The sequence below is a fragment of the Manis pentadactyla genome, chromosome 5 (assembly GCF_030020395.1).
Source record: "Manis pentadactyla isolate mManPen7 chromosome 5, mManPen7.hap1, whole genome shotgun sequence".
NCBI classification, from domain to species: Eukaryota; Metazoa; Chordata; class Mammalia; order Pholidota; family Manidae; genus Manis; species Manis pentadactyla.
The window spans coordinates 43577732-43586448 of NC_080023.1; positions in this window are offsets into that span (position 1 = coordinate 43577732).

Here is an 8717-nt window from a genome sequence, read left to right on the forward strand (position 1 = left end):
TTTCACTTCAGGGTCATGTTGAAATACATATAGCAGCCAGGCAGATTAAGGAGTGCAGCAGGCTGGATGTGAGCAGCAGGGAGTGGTGAGGACTGTGGCAAGAGCACAGGTTCCATCACAATGGGAGAGTTGCCACCCAGCTCCGGCCATATGTGCCTTGACATATGCAAACCCAATGTTATCAGGTAGCCCACATTTTAAGAGGAGCTAGAGATGCAGATGTTTGAGAGAAATCTCCCTTTTAAGAAAAAGTTAACTAATTCAGAAAATATTTTTAAATTTCAGGGATCAAACAAAAGATGTCTCATGCTCTATATGGTTTCTAATTTAGAAAACAGAGAAATACAGATTAAGATCCATTTTCAGAGAAAATATTAAAATAAACGGCATTAGTAAGTGAGAAATGGTAGGCAAAGCTCTAACCAAAGTCCTAAATTCAGCGCTCCAGGTTCTGTTTGCTACTAATTGTCTCTGTGGCTCCAACAAAATAATTTGCCATCTCCAGATCTTAGTCTCTGTATCTGTAAAATGAAGGCATTAAATCTGATGCTCTTTTAGAATTGTAGTTCCCATTATAAAGGGGCAGAAAGTTTAAACAATGGAAAAACAAGCCCTGGGTGTTTTTCAAAAAGTATTGAATTCATTGACATTTATTGTGTGTCTGCAAGGTGCACGGCATTGATCATGGAATTCTTGCTTATTCTGAAAAAGTAAACATAAACTCCAAAAGCCCCTTAATTATTTTACCTGCCTGAGAACAATGCTTTCAAATAAGCAGGAGAAGAGCCCATGACAGGGAGCTGTGTTTCTGCCACTATCAGCAGGTGAGTTACAGAGTCTGTCAGTGATGATAAGAGTGCTGGCATATTTCCTATTGAGACTGACACTGCTCCAAGATGGGAACCTAACTGATGTTTGCTCAATAATACCAAGATATGTCACAGAATCTGTGGGGGTGCCCGGTATCTCTTGTCAGCTTAGAGTAAAACCCTGGGGAAAATATGTTGCAGACTGTTGCAGATGTTCTGAGATTAAATGATGTCTCCCTGAAAATGTATGAGGCATGGTCCATTGCTTGCCTGTTGGCAAACCGCCTTTTGCTACATCAAGCCTCCCCGCTCTTCCCCATCTCTCAGGCCACTGGGAATAAGCAGAGTGGCAACTAGGCCTTTGAGCTTTATCTTGAACCCCAGGACAGCCCTACACTCCTTAGGGATTTGGGGGTGGGTGGGAGAATGAGAAGCAGCAGCAAAGAAGCGTGAGCAGAGGACTCACACAGAGCACTGGGGTTGAGTGATTTTAGGAGGCAGTACTGTTTATGGAACATTTCATTCTTGATAGCTACTGTCACATTCTAGTCATTAGACTGCATTTACTCGTGGGTTGTAGAAATTACTTCCCATGGGAAATGAAAGCAATTCCTTTTTCAAAGGATGCTTTGTTTCCTAGGAGAAGAAAGTAAAACATATGATGGTGCAGCCGACTATAACTTACGTTCCCTGGTAATTCAGTGCTGGTACAAGGGCACTAATTCATGTGACCATGTGAATAGGTAACCAAGAAATAGTTATGATTATAGTAATAGCTACAACTTGTTGGGCCCCTTTTATATGCTGAGCCCTCAGCTGTACATTTACATATGTATTTCAGTTAATCTCAGAAGATACCCTTGGCATGCTCATTAGCCCCATTTTACAGATGAGGAAACTGAGGCTCAGAGAAACTAACTATATTTATGCAACACAGCTGGGGACTCGAACCTGATCTGTCTGGCTCTGAAGCCCATTCTCACTAACCCTTGAATATACTACATTTGGCTGAGATGTCTTTTGTCATTCCTGACATAAAAACTCTCCCAGCAAAGACTGAAGAAATAAGGAGTGAATGAAACAAGTAGGAGGGCACAAAACAGCCAATGGTATTTTCTGAAACCGAGGAATCCATGTGGATTCAGCTCTAATCTGTTACATCCATTAGGAAGCACCTGCTTCCCTTCTATTCTCCAGGAATCCGCATCTAGAGCTTAACACATCTGCAAATTAAAGTGAGACCTCACTGCTGTCTGAGGAAATGAGCTGCTGCTCCTGCTCAGCACCGCCTTGGCAGGCTGAAATCCCATCCTTGCCTTGTTAGCATTTATATAAGACCTCCAGCTAGAGCACCAATGTACAGCACCTCACTGGCCTGGTATTCTCATTTTGATTAGTTACAGTGAAGCTGTAATAACTGCCTTCATTTCTCCCCTTCACACCTGATAGAATGCCAGGAGCTCCCTGGGCCCCTCCTGTGGTCTAGCTTCAAGCCAGGATCAAGCCCACCTGAGCGATAATGATTGATTAAACCTTCCTTCCTATCCCATTTTTCAGTTTTTGAAGAGCTTTCAAACACATTACCTGGTTTGCAGTGGCATAATGAATCAATGGGAGACCAGTGAAAAATCAAATACATCCCTGCTCATGGCACATCCAGAGCTCCTCTCATTTTTCTGGAGAGCAGGGCACTGGACTAGACTCCAGACAGGCCTGGGTCTGGGTTGTGATGGTGGAAGGAGGGAAAAACCCTTCCCCACCAGCTCCTTTGGTGTCAGGAAAGAGTTTATCGAAGAACAGAAGGCAAGAGCCTCAGTGTCACTGGTGATGTGGCTTCTAATGGTCGCCTACAAAGAGGTGTCCTGTAGCTTCACAGTAGTTGAGGCTTTAAATTTATTCTTTGGGGATCGGCAGCCTGTCTCGTGGGGGCACAGAGCAGGGACTTATTGGCCCTCACGTCCTGTCTTTCTCCCCCTGCACTGGACCCTTCTCAGTTTGCCAGTAGCTCTGAGGGACCTGCCATTGGCCAGGAGGCTCTCCTGGGGATCAGTACATGGGACCCTCCCAGCTCATGGATCTCAGCTCAGTTCCTAAACTGGATAAGGTTTCATTCTTAACATAAAAGAAGAGAAACTTGTTCTTATCCCAAACCGCCCATAGAGTGTGGCACATTATTTAGCCATGCATATTAATGAGGCTTTGGAGAAGGCAAGAGAAGCCAGAGTTGCTTTGGAGATTGAAGCTGCAAGAACTGAATTGCTCTGCAAAATGATTCCTGATGAATTTTTCTATTTTGCTAAGAGCCCAGAAGAGGGAGGGGACACGAAGCATAAATTATGGTAGGAGGCAGATGCCCAAGTTGGCAGAAATGGCCAAAGTGGTTCACAGAAATGAAGTCCAATATTTCACTTTTAGTTGTCTGCAGTGCTATAATGTGAAGCCCTTCTGACACCCCAAAGTCGGTGAGGTCTGACTTATTAACATATTCATGAAGTGAGTTGTTTTGTACAAAAATTAAGGAAAAAGAGGAGTTTCACAACTGGAAGCAAAAGAGGAAAGCAACCCTAGGAACAAGGTGTGAGGGGACAGAGTTTGAATGAAGCCACAGTTTCCTTGAAAACATAATCCCAGAGGAAGCACAGAGCTCTCCTTGGCGTGCGACGGAAAGGCAGAGCAATGGCCGCCCTTGGGATGCAGTCCTCAGCCCTGGGAGGAAGGCAGGGCAGCAGTAGCATATCCCCATTGGACAGATGAGAAAACCAAGAAGCAGACAGGTTCTTGCCCAATGTCACATGCTTAGCAGATAGGGAAGTCTAGATCAGAATGTAAAACCAGGCTCTAATCTTAACCATTATTCAAAGTTACCGACCATTATTTGCCAGCTAAGAAGCAACCAGAAAAAAATAGTCAAAGGGAAATGAGCACCTTTTATATACTTTGTTATAACTCATTTCATCACCAGCCTTCTCCTAAACTGTGCTGTTCTGCTATAAACTTCACCATCAGTGCAACTGGGAGCATAAGAGAGGGAAGAGTCGTTTTGATTCAAGGGACGTTGCCGAGTGGAAAAGCTAGCTAGGACAGCATGGCAGCAAACGCTGGATGCGCGAGCCAAGGAAGGGCAGGAAACCTCATGAGGCAAGTGGGCAGTCGGCCTCAATCAGGCCTAAGCCCGGCAGGATCAGGTGCCCTCACGGACCCTGTGCTATGCATGTGTTGGTGAGGTGTGGGGAGAGATCTCTACACCTTTGCATTTTTTTCCTCTGCAGAAATCCTACCGGAGTTCTCTGAATTTGGCACAATACTCCATCTGACAACCTGCCTGGGAAATGAAACCTCCTTTCTGCCTTATGACCTTCTCCTGCCTTGACTGTTTCCTCCATGGAGGCCCCATGATTCAGGCTGTTTGCTTAATTTTTCACCACCAGTACTCGCCTCCTGGGCTGAATTCTTTGTGGGCGCTTCCTTACTGGGTAATTGCTGGTTGATTCACGGATGTTTTCCCCATGAACCTTGTGATTCTCACATGATTCTGAACAAGAATCAGGCTGAACCCGTGTCATCTGCCATTTGCAGGTGGCCTTGTGCATTCCTCCATCTGCGTGCCCCAGTAATTAAGCATGGTGCTGTCTTTAGCAGGCTTCTGTCCCTGGAACTATCTCTGATGGCTGCTGTCCCTGAGGCTGTCCTCTAATGACTTCATTCTCTGAGGCTGACCCTGATCTCTTCTGTCCCTGGGGCGGCTTCCAGAGCTGAGCCTGATGCTGAGAAAGAGCAAAGCCATCAAGCCATAGAATTCTAGGGGAGAGAAGCAAAGGCCCTCTGAGCTGGAATAGGATGCACTGGTCACATGATCATGTATCTCTGTTTGCCTGGGATGCTCTCACTTAACTCTCTTGCCCCTGTGTAATTATTAATAGCACCTCCTCTCCGAACTCAAAATGCCTGGTGCAGATGATACATTGTATATGATCACCAAGCATTAGTGATCATCGAAAGTAGTTTTCAAGCTTTCACATAGCCTGAGCGACCTTCTCTTCAGATATATACTCCCAAAGCTTGATGCATGAAACAGAAAAAAACGAAGCTGTTCTGGCTGAAGGAAGCCATGGTGGCTAAACCCCACCCCTTGCCAATACACACACGTCACCCCTTCACTACTGTCCCACCCACATGCTGTGGCGGCCCTCCCTTCAGGCAGTGAGTCTTGGAGCTCAGTGCACCACACGTGATACTCACTATTTTACTGTTCCAGATGAGGGAATGGGGCCCACGGACGCACAAAAGGGATTATGTAGGGCTGAGCCTCTAGTTAATGGGAGAGCCCGTGCTAGAAGTTCATAGTGAGGGCTCTGCCGTGCCAAGTCTCCCTACAGTTTGCCAAATGGACTTAAAGCTCAGTGGCTATGTGCCTAATTTTGTGCTAGCTTTTCACTATATATACATATATATTTTTCACTGTATTTATCTAGCTATCTAACTCTCTACATATACATATATATTTTAAGGTTGTATCTCCTATAAAATTTATGTGAAATTTACATCATGGGGAAGTGATCCTGAGTTAAAAATCATCCAGCTCATACTTGAGAAGTCTACATAGTAAGGGAATTGCTTTGTGCTGAGGTGTCTTGGTGTGAACTGCATTTGTATTATTAGAGTAAACAGTGCTTAGGGACAAATGCCTTTTCTAGAAACTGTATCCTTGAAAATATCTGGATGGGGTTTATTAATCCCAACAAGCATCCCTCAAAAAGAAGTCAAACAGGAAGCAAGCCCCATGTTGCTATGTAAAATAACACTTGTCCTTCACAGGGCCCTCCCAGAGCACAGTTCTCACTTTGTCTTAACTCCTCATCTGGAATAACGGTTGGCAAATTTAAATTGAAACAATGCCCTCTCTTAGAAGCACACAGCTTCCCTAAGCCCCTTGTCATTTAAATAGCTGTCCACTTCCCCCTCTACCTTCTGCTCCCACCTGCCCTCACCTGGGATGCAGCCAAGCCAGTTTATCTCGAACCCTGTGCAGGAAAAGCAGATCCTAAATGCAAATCAGAGAGTGATATAGCCATTTTATGTTCTCAAGAAGGCAAAGGGGAGACAGTCACATGGAAGGCAGGCAGCCTGCTTGTAGCAGCTCCAGGTGGAGGGCAGCATTTGTTTCAATTTTAACCCTGCTTTAGTTTGATCCAGGCACTAACTGTTTCTCAGGGGAACAAGAGCCTAGAACTCTGGCACAACACAAACCAATTTGTCCACAATCAGAAAGCAGTCACTCCCCTCTCCTGTGTAGCAGAGAAACAGCCTGACAAGGTGAGGCTTGCCTGTGCCCTTCTCACCTGCTGACTCAGACTATTTGCATAGCTGGGATTCTGAGGAAACACCCAAGTCTATCTGTGCAAAAGTTCTGGCTAATCTATGCAAAGTATGTTTCACTGTTCTGAGTCAGAGAGAACCAAGGGCTGCCATTAGAAACAATATAGCAGAAAGAAAATCTAACATTTATTGAGCTCTTTACTCTTCGGCTTGTTCCTCTAAGTTAAGCCTGTGAAAATACCTTAAGGTGGAAAACTGATTATCTATCCCATTTCAGAGATGAGGAGACTGGGCATGATAAAGATGAGACATCTACCTCAATCAGTCAGCAAGGATGTGGTGCAACGAGGATTTGACTCCGCGCAGTCTAGCCCCAGGGACTGCCTCTCAGCAGCCTGACCCAGGAAACACCTAGGTCTATGCAGAGCTGGGCAGAGGTTGCTCAAACTTCTCTGTGTTCACAGATCAGCAGGGGCTCTTGCCAAAATGCATGTTCCCATGCAGGAGCTCTGGGATCCGTCAGAGATCTTGCCTTTCTAAGAAACTGCCAAGCAACGCCAGTGCTGCCCCTAGCTGTGAAGGATCTAGGGTAGCCCTTAGCAAGCTTTTCTGTAAAGAGCCAGTCAGGAATATTTTAGGCGTTGTGGGCCACATACAGTCTGTTGCATGTTCTTGTTTTTCTTTTTGTTTTATTTTTTTTACAACCTTTAACATATAACACCATCCCTAGCTGTTGGCTGGTGGGCTGCATTTGGTGTGAGCAGCTGTGTACTGTTCCCTGTCCGCCAGCAGCTGGATGGGGAGGTGGCCATGCCCAAGCACCCAGGTGGGGAGCAGCTCCAGTCAACATATATGAGCTGCAGTCTGGGGCTTCAATGAGGGGTGGTCTTCAGGACAAGAAGATTCCAGACAGGCTACCTCCACAGTAACCAGCTTTGATGACAGAGAAGAGGGTGGCTGAATATGCCAGAAGGAATCCATTGGGATGGTGAGGGGCCAGGACCCCTGTGTGTACAGAAAGGGCTGGGGAAGCAGGGACCTGCAGGATTGGGAAGTGAAGGAAAGTGGGAATTGCCACAAGTACTACTGAGCTCTTTGCCTGGTGAGGCAGGGGTGAAAGGTTATCAAAGAGGCTCCAGCAATAGGTGGGAGGTCAACCCTGAGACCCCTTTGACTCTGAGTTTAAGGTCCTGTGATGCTAACGTTGGAGGCTAATCTGATGCTGTCATGAGACAATCTGCACGCACATAATCTGAATCTCCTGACATTTATCAGCAGCCACATCTCAGAGCAGCTGCTAGTTGCCCTTGTTATCTCTTGGCCCAGCCAGGGAACAGGAGGCTGAAATCCACTCTAGGATGGTGGCCCCCCACCCTCACTGCTCTAGAGGAAAAGGAAACAGCCCCAGGCTCCAGGCTCAGAAGTGGTAGGTGAAGATTCTCTGTTCAAGAGCCCTTTCCAGTCCCCGGGAAGCCCTGTTACTTCTCCACCTTTCTCGGAACTTGAGAACGAGATGAAATCGTACTTCCAGGACTTCATTCTATATAAACAGTTATGAATGATTGTTATCCCCACGTCTTTCCCAACAACTGACATTAACCACCTTCTAATTTGTCTAGTCTATTACTTGCTAAAAGGATATCCCATTATTGTTTAGCTTGTGTTTCTCTGAGCATTTCTATATATGCTTACTAGGTTTTTGGGTTTTCTTTTGTTAACTGTCTGTTGCTACCCTTCGCTTTTCCCCAGTGCTGTTGCTGATTTTTATCTTGATTTGCAGGAGGGTCTAAATGTTCTAGAATCTAGATATTGATCATTTATGAGTTTTAGGCATTGCCAATACCTTCTCCCAGTTTATGCCTTGTTTGTGGTATCTTTTGTTAAAGAAAAATGCTTTAAATTGATGTAATCAAGTACATCAATTTTTTACTGCATGGTTTAAATATTTTCCCAGTTCTGCACATAAAATCCATCTACAATCCCAGGCACAAGATATTCTGCTACTTTTTATCTTATTGCATGATTTTTACATGTCACATGTAGGTCATGACATCATCTGGAGATTACCATTGAGCATCATAGGAAAGGTCTTAGGATTTTTTCTTTTTTTTTGAGTTTTCCCAATACCATCTACCTAACAAATCTTCCTTTTCTTATGAATTTGTGTTGCCACTTCATCATATACTAAGTTGCCATACTGGGAAGGGGAGAAATTGAAGTGCCTATGGCCCGGATCCTCACCTGATCCTGAACTATTTGATGATATGACTGGCCTACGGCTAGGCTACTGCTTCCACACCTGTAGGCAATAAGCTATTATTGACTGAGTCACTATAGAAAGAGTTCTGCCCAGGGCTCTGGGTGGAGGAAGAGACAAAGGAGGATTACAGACCTGCAGACTGTTGGATGCAGATGTATGTAATTCTAGTGCTCGAACTATCAGTGGGAGAATAAGCCAGGTAACAAACCCTTTCACCCCAAGAACATTCCATTGTCATTCCTCAGTCTCACTGAATCCATAGTGAACTTGCCCGGGACTGAAACCCATTGCAAGACACATGTACAGAGATCTGTTTCCAAGCTGGTAGCAAA